The sequence below is a fragment of the Schistocerca nitens genome, chromosome 2 (assembly GCF_023898315.1).
Source record: "Schistocerca nitens isolate TAMUIC-IGC-003100 chromosome 2, iqSchNite1.1, whole genome shotgun sequence".
In the NCBI taxonomy this organism is placed as follows: domain Eukaryota; kingdom Metazoa; phylum Arthropoda; class Insecta; order Orthoptera; family Acrididae; genus Schistocerca; species Schistocerca nitens.
The window spans coordinates 466,137,126-466,149,592 of record NC_064615.1 but is presented as its reverse complement, the minus strand read 5'-3'; positions in this window follow the sequence as shown (position 1 = coordinate 466,149,592).

Below are 12,467 nucleotides of genomic sequence, written 5' to 3'. Positions count from 1 at the left end.
ATCAAAAGTTTTGATCATTTAGCCATTGATATAAAATGCCTTACAGGCAGCAAAGTAAAATTTGAAACAAAACTGAAAACGTTTCTCTTTATATTCCACAGAAGATTTCTGTCACTGTAATGTGATAGGAATTACTGACTAATGTAAGTACATGATGAGTCGTTACACAGAATTACAATTTATTCTGTAAATGATACATGGAATATAAAACTAAATAAATAACTAATTAATGGTATATCCAAAAGCATAGTATAGGTTTGTATACATCAAAAACCTCAAAATGAAATTCAAAAAGTAAAATCAATCAGGTGATCAAAGTAGACGTATATTCCAGTTGCGCTATGTCTGGTTATTCCTGAAAAATTGACAGAGTTACTGGCGATAAACATTCTGGAAAAGAAGCAAATAGGCTACTAATGGAAAGGTAGGCCTAAATGTCATGTAGGTCAGACTACAATTACTAAAAATGACGTACATACATGTTAAAGCAAAATATTCAATTTACGGGTTCTAAGTGTTTGAGATCATTCCCATAATCAATTTTATAGCATCGCACTATGCTGGAACATGTTTGATTTGATATTTTTTTATTTGATTTTAACAGGGAAGCTAAAACAGCTTAGGTCGAACCCACCACTGCCTGCATCAAAACTATGTTTATTGTGCGGTATCTCTCCCTGTATATCTAGTAAAGCCAACCAGTGCCTTTAAATAGTGCAAGAAGCCCCTCCACCAGTTTTTTGTTAGACCCAATTTCTTCAGGTCTAGTTGTCCTGAAGATTCAGTATCTTTTACTCTCCAATGCCATGCATTCGAAGATTAGGTGTGATGCAGTTTCTTCATCCTCATCACAGATCCTACCTTTAGGATGCTCTTCCGTTATACACATTGTGTGTGGGTGTTTTTTTAAATTCCCATGACCGGTCACCAGTCCAGTCATGAGTTTGATCTCTTTCCTGTTCAGTCACAGGATTACAGAGATTCTTTTAAAACATGGCTTGGGCATCATTGCCTTACCATGCTTTTGTTTATGAACCTTGGTCTAATATCTTAAGTGCTGTTTCCTAAGCCAGTTCCGTAGTTCTAATTTGATCGTAGCCTTGGTGATTATCAGGACAGGTTCTGGTCCAATAAATGGAATTGTTGCCCCCATCCTAGCCAATCTGTCAGCTTGTTCATTGTCACAGATCCCTGAGTGGCCAGGGAACCACACAAGGTTTACCCTTTGCTTCCCCCCTAGCTCCACCATAGCCCCTGTGGTATTCTGCAAAAATCTTAGATCTTGTTGCTGGAGCTGCCAATGATTTCAGGGCTGCCTGGTTGTCTCAATAGATGTAGATGCTATGATCATTGTAGCACCTATGCATATTCTCCTCCACACATGCCCTGACTGCAATAATTTCAGCTTGGAATACAGAGGCCAGTTTTCCTAGAGAGATGATGCCCTCCAGTCTTGGCTGAACCCCATACACCCCTGCCGCAATGACTTTTTCTACTTTCGATCCATGAACCAAACAATGTCCCCCGAATGGTGTCAAATTGTTTTTTCCCCCTGCTCCCTGCTTCCAATTATAATTATTATATTGTAAGGCTTGTCGAAGTAGTTGGGACTTGTTATATAGTTGGCAGTCATTTCCCCAGCCATTCCTATATTTACCTCATTCACTATGTTAGTGTATGATTCTGGATATCCGAATGAGACCCAGTTTTTGCCAGTTTTAAGTCTGTGTGCCCCAGCTGCTGCCTCCATCTTGACCCAAAGGTGTAGTGGAGGCATGCCCAGCATGGCTTCAATTCCAACGGTTGGTGTGCTGCTAATTCAACCTGTTATTGCTAAGCAGGCCAATCTCTGCACCTTAGCAAGCTCCTTAGCTGTAATCTGCTGTTCTACCTTCTTCCACCACACTACAGCCTGTAGGAAATCCTAGGTCTGACCACTGTGATGTATATCCAGTGCATACTCCTGGGGCTTAGGCCCCAGTTTTTGCCACAAGCCCTTCTAGTACTCACTAGAGTACTTTTTGCGTTGGAGCAGATACTCTTAATGTGAGGGGGACATGTTAGCTTCTCATCTAAGGTTACCCCTAGATATTTCACTATCCCTCTCACAGGTAGAGTTTCATTGAAGAGCTTTAGATTCCAACTTGAGCGTTGAATATGTCTCTTTGTAAACAGCACCACAACAGTCTTCTTAGGATTAACCCTCAGATCCTGTTTGATGCACCAATTTTGTACAACGTCCAAACTTCATTGTGACATATTTCTAACTGTGTCAGTAAATTTTCGAAAAATTACTATGACAAGGCCATCTCCATATCCTTGGCAGAAGCATTGTATGGAATGGGTTCGTTCACCACTAGATACCCCAATAGAGGGGACAAAACTCCTCCTTGTGGACAGCCTCTAGTGGTGTTAATTAGCATCTTTTCATTCATCATGGTAACCTCTACATTCCTTCCACTAAACATGGCCCTGGTCCACCTGCATATAGTGGTCCCCAGGTCATGCACCTCTGCTGCCCTTTCCATGGAATCGAAGGTCGCGTTACTGAAGGCCCCTTCGATATCCGGGAAGATGCAGAGGGCTATTTCTTGGAAGTGAAGTGGAGAAGGCACTTCCCACCTTCCCGATGAGTTGGTGGAAGCTGACTCGCATGATTTACCTGGTTGATATACATGTTGGTTTGAATGTAGAGGGGCCCTGCTTAGCCTCCTCTCCCCAACATATACTTTAACCAGTTTTTCCAATGTTTCCTCAAATTCTACTGGATTTCTTATCGAGGTTTTAATTTAAAATAAGCTTAAATCAAGGTCTCACCTATATGTCTCCCAGTCTGTCTTCCTGGGATTCCTATAGGTCATGTCCTGCCTGATTCCCATTTCAAGCTTGAATTTAATGTACATGTGGTCCAATGAGGATGGCTCCAACACCATATACCATTGTTTGACATAGCTGCCCATCATCATGGAACTAAAGGTTATGTCAATTACTTCTTTCCTTCTGCTATTCCTGAATGTAGGTTCATTGTCCCTATTCAGGACCTCTAAGTTGTTAGCTAAGAGGAATTGAAGAAGGTACTCACCTCTACTGTTGGTTCCTTGCTGCCCATACTAGGTTGTGGGCATTGGCGTCGCATCCCACCAGCAGTTGGTCACCTTGCTGATGGCAAGCCTCTACCAGTCTCCTCACCTCCAAAGAAGGAGGAGAGCTGTCTTTGTAAGGAAGGTATGCTGAGGCCAAAACGATTTCCCTCGTGATACCTTCCTCACATTGCTGCATTTTAATGGTCACTAAGTCCCTAGAGCAGAAATCCATCACTGGCATGAAAGAAATTCCATTTCCTACATAGATACGTGTTCTGGAGTTTCTTAGATTTCTAGCATAAATCAGCTTATCTCCAGTGCCCCTGACAGCTGATACACCGTCTTTATACACTCCTGGAAATTGAAATAAGAACACCGTGAATTCATTGTCCCAGGAAGGGGAAACTTTATTGACACATTCCTGGGGTCAGATACATCACATGATCACACTGACAGAACCACAGGCACATAGGCACAGGCAACAGAGCATGCACAATGTCGGCACTAGTACAGTGTATATCCACCTTTCGCAGCAATGCAGGCTGCTATTCTCCCATGGAGACGATCGTAGAGATGCTGGATGTAGTCCTGTGGAACGGCTTGCCATGCCATTTCCACCTGGCGCCTCAGTTGGACCAGCGTTCGTGCTGGACGTGCAGACCGCGTGAGACGACGCTTCATCCAGTCCCAAACATGCTCAATGGGGGACAGATCCGGAGATCTTGCTGGCCAGGGTAGTTGACTTACACATTCTAGAGCACGTTGGGTGGCACGGGATACATGCGGACGTGCATTGTCCTGTTGGAACAGCAAGTTCCCTTGCCGGTCTAGGAATGGTAGAACGATGGGTTCGATGACGGTTTGGATGTACCGTGCACTATTCAGTGTCCCCTCGACGATCACCAGTGGTGTACGGCCAGTGTAGGAGATCGCTCCCCACACCATGATGCCGGGTGTTGGCCCTGTGTGCCTCGGTCGTATGCAGTCCTGATTGTGGCGCTCACCTGCACGGCGCCAAACACGCATACGACCATCATTGGCACCAAGGCAGAAGCGACTCTCATCGCTGAAGACGACACGTCTCCATTCGTCCCTCCATTCACGCCTGTCGCGACACCACTGGAGGCGGGCTGCACGATGTTGGGGCGTGAGCGGAAGACGGCCTAACGGTGTGCGGGACCGTAGCCCAGCTTCATGGAGACGGTTGCGAATGGTCCTCGCCGATACCCCAGGAGCAACAGTGTCCCTAATTTGCTGGGAAGTGGCGGTGCGGTCCCCTACGGCACTGCGTAGGATCCTACGGTCTTGGCGTGCATCCGTGCGTCGCTGCGGTCCGGTCCCAGGTCGACGGGCACGTGCACCTTCCGCCGACCACTGGCGACAACATCGATGTACTGTGGAGACCTCACGCCCCACGTGTTGAGCAATTCGGCGGTACGTCCACCCGGCCTCCCGCATGCCCACTATACGCCCTCGCTCAAAGTCCGTCAACTGCACATACGGTTCACGTCCACGCTGTCGCGGCATGCTACCAGTGTTAAAGACTGCGATGGAGCTCCGTATGCCACGGCAAACTGGCTGACACTGACGGCGGCGGTGCACAAATGCTGCGCAGCTAGCGCCATTCGACGGCCAACACCGCGGTTCCTGGTGTGTCCGCTGTGCCGTGCGTGTGATCATTGCTTGTACAGCCCTCTCGCAGTGTCCGGAGCAAGTATGGTGGGTCTGACACACCGGTGTCAATGTGTTCTTTTTTCCATTTCCAGGAGTGTATAAGTAGGATTCTTGTATCAGGGCCACGTCCACTTCCTGCCTCCCCAGTCAGCGACTCAGGTCAGCAGAGGCCCCTTTACTGTGCTGTGGATCCCTGAGGCACACCTACTTTAACATTTTCTATGTCTGACATTTCCTTACCAACACAAACTACCTGTTTACGGTTGTTGAGATAAGCTTTTAATAGTCTGAGACTGTTTCCTTTGATGTCGTAGAATTCTAGTTTCTCTAGTAGTGGCGTGTGCTCAACACAGTCGAGGGCCTTGCTTAGGTCACAGAATGAGACCTGAGCAAAGCCTTTGTTCTCAAAAACTTTGAGGATGTAACTGACCACCGTGTTGATTGCATCAATGGTTGACGGATTCTTCCTAAACCCGTATTGTGTAGCATTAATTATTCCTAGATTCTCAAAGTGAGATGATAATTGTTGGTACATGATGCATTCTAGTACCTTGGAGAATGCGGGTACTATTGAAATAGGCCTGTAACTAAATGGAGAGTCTTTATCTCCATTTGTGTATACTGGGACTATCCTAGACAGTTTTAACTCATCAGGAAAATATCCCTCAAGTAAGCACTTGTTTATGCAATGGGTTAAATGGTACAGAATGCAATCACACACTTTTTTTGGCAGGTTGCATGATATTCCATATATATCTAAGCTATCAGATGATTTCAGTTGTTTTATGACCCCTTGTACATATCTAGGCGATACTTCGGAGAAGGTTAGCATGCTTGTATTTAGTGACTGTCTACTCCAATTTTGGGAGAGTAATTCTGATGGACTAATGTCTGGTTTGATAGGTAATTGCGTCTCCTATTTCTTTCACTGAATTAATAACAAACTCATTGAGTGTTTGTGGTGGGATATTAATTTTGCCTTTTTTAGTATCTGTGGCAGCACTGTTAATTACTTTCCAAACGGTTTTGCATTTATTGGTGAAATTATGTATGCTGTTGGCATTGTAGGTTTTTTTGGCTTGCAGGATAGCTTTTTTGTATTCATTCCTGCATTCCACATAGGCTGATTTGGCACAGTCAGACTTCATACTATTGTATATGTTGTACAGTAACAAAACTTGTTTCTTTAGATCTGTCAGCTGTTTAGTGTACCATATATTTTGTCTGTTTTGACATATGGATTTGTGGCTGCTTTTGATTTTCTTTATGGGAATATTATGGTTAAATAGGGTCAAGAATGCATTAAAAAATCTATCAAATATTATTTTGGCTGGCAGGTCATTACTTGATGTGTAATGTCCATCGACACTACAATGGCCAAACCAGTCTCTGTCAGCAAGGGAATTACGAAATGTGTTAATTTTATCCTCAGTTATGGGTCTGGTAATCACAACTGTTGGGACAGGTCAGTTTGCATTGCTCCTATTGAGGGGAATTTTACTTGCATATTTTAGAGATACGGAGTCATGGTCAGAGAATGGGAACACTGCAACTTCGCATGTGTTTTCAGTGATCTTGAAGTTTACAAAGTTGTTATCTAAACATGCTTTGTTTCTTGTGGGCCTGTTATTAACATGATGTAAATTGTATTGTCTTGGTAAGTTTTCCAGATCTGCAACACTACCCTTACATTTAGTAACATCAAAATCAGCATTCAAATCACCTCCTATTGCAATATCATAGTGTAGCCATTTAATATTACTTAATTCCTGTTTCTGATAATGATCAATGACCTCCCCTCGTTTATTAGATCCACCACTGTATTGTATGCAGATGATATGACGTTTCTTCATAGTAGTAACAACCTTAATGATCTTAAAACCTGTGCTGAAAATACACTCACTCATGCAGCATATTGGTTCAGAGCAAATGGTGTCCTGCAAAATGAAAATAAAACTCAGCAGATAATCTTCACTCTAAGAGACAAGCCACTATCTGATGACCCTAGTTCTGTTAAATTCCTGGGAGTTTATTTAGACGAAAAGTTATCCTGGGGCCAACATGTAAACTATATTAGTAGTAAGCTATCTAGAGTAATTTATTTATTAAGACAATTCAGAAATTGTGTACCTGAAACATACATCAGATCATCTTATTTTGCATTTTTCCAAAGTATAATATCCTATGGCATTATCTTGTGGGCTAACAGTAGTCATATACATGACATCCTACTACTACAGAAGAAAGCCATTAGGAAATTACAAATTCTTCACATAAGGCTCACTGCAAACCCTTATTTACTAAACAAAAAATTATGACAATAATAAACCTCTATATATACAATCTCTTAATCTTTACGAAGAAGAACCTACAAGATGTGAAACGTAGAGAAAATGTACATTGTTACGACACAAGAAGCATCAAACACATATACACGCCTTACCACAGACTATCAAAATCAATAAATAACTATGAAGTCACAGGGCACAAACTATTTAATAATCTGCCACATGCTATACAAGATCTTCCTGAATATACATTTGAAGAAAGACTGCATGAATGGTTTATTGCCCACCCGTTTTATGATATCAATGAATTCTTCGGCTGTAAAATGCAGTAATCCAACAGATTACCCACTGCTCATTTATTGTAATATAAGCCAAAATATTTCAGTAGTCAATACCTTATCACACTGTATTATAAATTGTAACTTCATTTGACGTTGTCAATTGCTTTAATGGCCTAAAGACAATAAAATCTTTATTATTATTATTATTATTATTTGTAGACTAACAAAGCACACATAGGTAAGTTTTTTCCAAATGTGAACATTAAAAATGTGTCCAGAATGAGATTTTCACTCTGCAGTGGAGTGTGTGCTGATATGAAACTTCCTGGCAGATTAAAACTGTATGCCCGACCGAGACTCGAGTTCCAACTTCATTTGCTATAGACACAAATTGAGTAAAAGTGGAATTAAGTGGATCCCGAAAGCATGTTTATCACATCACTTCCTTCTCTTCTTTGTTTTTAGAAATATACAAAAAAAAGGTACATTGATGAAACCAAATGTGTCGGATTACTAGAGCAAATACACATTCAAAAATAGAAAAACTTTCGAAATTGCCTTCCTGATACCACACTCATCAAAAGAAGTTTTGCATTGCCCGAGTTCCCAGAACTCCTGGAGATAGACGCTGACTGTGGATACTGTATTACAGACACAGTCCCTTTGACTGTTCAGAGATTTTACAAAACCTACCCAAAGATGTAAACAACCATGCATGAGCAGCGCCTATTAGACAGAGGGGGTCCGACAGCCGATCAGTTCTAGTCATTCCACCAGGAAGGAGATACATGTCTCGTGTTATCTGTAGTTCAACCATGCCTAGACGGTCAATACCGCGGTTTGATCGCATCCGCATTGTTACTTTGTGCCAGTAAGGGCCCTCAACAAGGGAAGCGTCCAGGCATCTCGGAGTGAACCAAAGCGATGTTGTTCAGAGATGACATAACTCGCGCAGGCCACCCAAGGGCTACTACAGCAGTGGATGACCGATACCTATGGATTATGGCTCGGAGAAACCCTGATAGCAACGCCACCAAGTTGAACAATGCTTTTTGTGCAGCCACAGGACGTCGTGTTCCGACTCAAACTGTGCACAATAGGCTGCATGATGTGCAACTTCACTCCCAACGTCCATGGTGAGGTCCATCTTTGCTACAACAACAGCATGCAGCGTGGTACAGATGGGCCCAACAGAATGCCAAATGGACCGCTCAGGATCGGCATCACGTCCTCTTCACCGATGAGTGTCGCATATGTCATCAACCAGACAATTGTCAGAGACATGTTTGGAGGTAACCCTGTCAGGCTGAACATTTTAGACATACTGTCCAGTGAGTACAGTAAGGTGGACGTTCCCTGCTGTTTTGGGGTGGCTTTATGTGGGGCCGGCGTCCACCACTGATGGCCATCGAATGCACCATAACGGCGGTACGATACATGAATGCCACCCTCCGACTGATAGTGCAACTGTATCGGCACCATATTGTCAAGGCATTCGTCTTCACAGACGACAGTTCGCGCCCCCATCGTGCACATCTTGTGAATGACTTACTTCAGGATAACAACATCGCTGAACTAGAATGGCCAGCATGTTCTCCGGACATGAGCCCTATCGAACATGTCTGGGATAGATTGAAAAGCACTGTTTATGGACGACGTCATCCACCAACCACTCTCAGGGATCTACGCCGAATCGCTGTTGTGCAGTGGGACAATCTGGACCAATAGTGCCCTGATGAACTTGTGAATAGTATGCCAAGACAAATACAGGCATGTATCAATGCAAGAGGACATCCTACTGGGTATTAGAGGCTCAAATGGTCCAAATGGCTCTGAGCACTATGGGACTTAACATCTGTTGTCATCAGTCCCCTAGAACATAGAACTACTTAAACCTAACTAACCTAAGGACATCACACACATCCATGCCCGAGGCAGGATTCGAACCTGCGACCGTAGCAGTCGCGCGGTTCCGGACTGCACGCCTAGAACCGCTAGCCCACCGCGGCCGGCGGGTATTAGAGGTTCCGGTATGTACAGCAATCTGGACCACCACCTCTGAAGGTCTCGCTGTATGGTGGTACAACATGCAATGTGTGGTTTTCATGAGTAATAAAAAGGGTGGAAATGATGTTCATGTTGATCTCTATTCCAATTTTCTGTCCAGGTTCTAGAACTCTCGGAACTGAGGTGATGCAACACTTTTTTTGATGTGTGTATGTAATTCATGTAACCACTGTCACTTTAATATTTAAAACAGTCGTTGCATGTACATGACAGAAATAATGTGCAAGAAGCAATGGTAAACAATAGTCTGCTAATGTTTTACGGCTACTTAAATTGGAGGCAGGTCCGCCCACTCTGGCTTCGAAATGGCGTAAAGCCTCTAGTGCCATCTCCCTTTTTTTTTAACCTCCATGCATGAAACAACCATTCATCTATTGAAACAAAATACATCACAGAGAGTAGTTAAAGGTTCTTAACCCTTTGTTTCCTGACATAAGAAAAAAATTACTTTTTAACATTTTCATTGCAGAATTTATGCTATTGTGGCCTCAAATGACGCTAGGATTTTTTGTAAAATTTTATTTCATTTTTCACAACTTTTTTCTCTCCTGGTTCTCAGAAGTACCGTCAGACTCCATGGACAGAATCACAACATGCGCAGAAAAATGCTCCAATTTTTATAACTTGTACCTTATTCCACATAAATATTAAATATTTTTACATTAGAAAATTAATTAACAGAGATATGATATTTCTGATTTTTTTTTTAATTTCGCATATATTTATTCTAGAGCAGCTTCACAATACATAGTAACTAAGTTATACATTTTTGACAGTATACACATATCACATATTTAGTGATACCTCATGAAATTGTAGGAAACAGTTCTTTTTCATATTGCAGCACAAATACACTTTACATGTACTACATTGTGAATGTGGTCTCGACTGAATTTTATTTTTCGCACACATTTCGCATCGTCCTCTTTTACAACTGAACACTACAAAATGGTGTCCTCGGTTGCCAAGACGTACATCCTTCGGAATAGAAAAGTTATCCTTCCTTCTCTTTGGGAGAGTTATTTCATCTTTACCAGAGTTTCTCTTTTTGAGATTTGGCACTTGCTGTTCATTCATTAGCCCTAGTGCCGCATCACGCCTGAATTCCAGCAGTGGCAGTGCCCCATGTAGATCACTGAAAATGACGTAAGCATTGACAAAAGAAATTTCTATTGCTCCCCAGAAGAGACAGTGCCACCATTTCTTTGATCGCCTGTCAAGACCACAAGTTGAACGTAATCTGTCTGCATGATCCACACCACCCATGTTTTTATTGTAATCACATACAATAACTGGACATGGTATAGTCATACTAGTTCCATCTTTCTGTTTTCTTGTCACTACGCTCTGTTCAGTGCCATGGAAGTTTGACGCAAAATACACTACTGTAAAGTTTGACGCAAAATAGACTACTGTATTTTCCTTCTATTGAAATACTGTTAGGTCTAAAGATGACTCTCTGTGATTTGATTTAGACATTTTCCTTTAGGTAAATTCCCTGGCAAACCTTTCCTGTTTGTTCTAATTGTTCCACAGGCAAATGTATTTACGGATTTCTGTGTGAGAAAAAGTGGACAGAACAACTAGTGAGAGGTGACGCATTGTTGCTACAATAAAGTGTTCGCACATTCACTTGTAACGTAATGCTTCAAACTATTATAAAAAACAAAGAAGGTAAGTACGTACAACGGAAAACTCAACGGAAGTTTCAATAAATTGCGCACAAATTCAGGCAACACCATGGAAACAAGCACATACAATCTTCTGTTTTCACAGCAGCGCGCGAAAAACAATTTCAAGCTCTGACCGCCAGAGAGGTCTATGTATTGCACAATAACATTTGTGAAACAGTAGAGCAGAGTTACTGTTACGTACCGACAGGCTCTCAGATCACGAAACTGCACCACGAGAAAATAATGAGAGTCAAAACTTACTGGTACTTGTAAGTACCGTCCGGCAACAAAGGGTTAAACCACTGACACACATTACTAGATTGGCAAAGATGTAGCTTTTGTTGAAACCTCACGTAAGATGGCGGCTGCGCGAAGTTTGTGTGTAGTAGTAACACGATTTTCTGAAACAAAATGTCGTTGTAGGCTGTACGAGGTGGCTTAAAGAATTTCTCCTGTTGAGCAAATATGTGCGGACTAGTTGAGTTTAACATATACAATGTAGAATCGTATTACAAGAAGAGCATTAGTTTGCATATACACACGAATAAAGCAGACTGCACTTTTTGTAAGAACACTCAAATGAATAAAAACAACGACAAATGCACGTTCTACTTATAGGAGCACTTTCATAACGAGTATAACTTACTATCTGAAGAAAAGCTGAAGTTAGTCGAAACTGGTTAAAAGCACATCATTAAGCTGTAAACCCCCTAAAACAGACATAAACTATTTACATACCGCCGGTGTTTTAGATAAGGCAAACAGTAATGTAATGATATAGGCTTACAGACTGTTCAGACGGAAATATTTTTGACACGTTTCTAATTACCTTGCATTGAGACGCGCTCCTTTCCTTGTATTTTGCATCAGCTATACTAAAAATTTCAGCCAAACACAACGCATGTATTGACTATTATGTCAAAACTCTAAAGGTAACGTAATTGTATCGTTTTATTTCCATTTATTACGAGTAAATAAATAGCTGTTTGCACTTCCTTTTCAGCCGCTCCCATATTGCTGTCTGAAACCGCTGGCTTCAGTGACGCCAATGATACTGTTTACGAAATTGCTAGTATAGTCACAGTCTAACATATGTTAGACTGTGGTATAGTAATGCGGCTCGCGGGCCGCGAGGAATCACAATTAGTCCGAAACCAGCTGGTAGTTTTCGAACCGCGGCTATTGTGTGAACCAAGTAATTCTTTGTTGATGTTTTGTGCGTTGTAGGTGGATGAATAATGCCGGATTTTGTGTTTTGTATACGATAAAACATTTCAGTTGCGGAAAACTTTACATGCATGCATCACGAAAAGTTCATGATACAGAACCAAATGGCGGAAGGTATGGTGAAGTGACTAGACTCTAGCGACAGCGAAACACGGGAAGTGACGTAGTTCACAG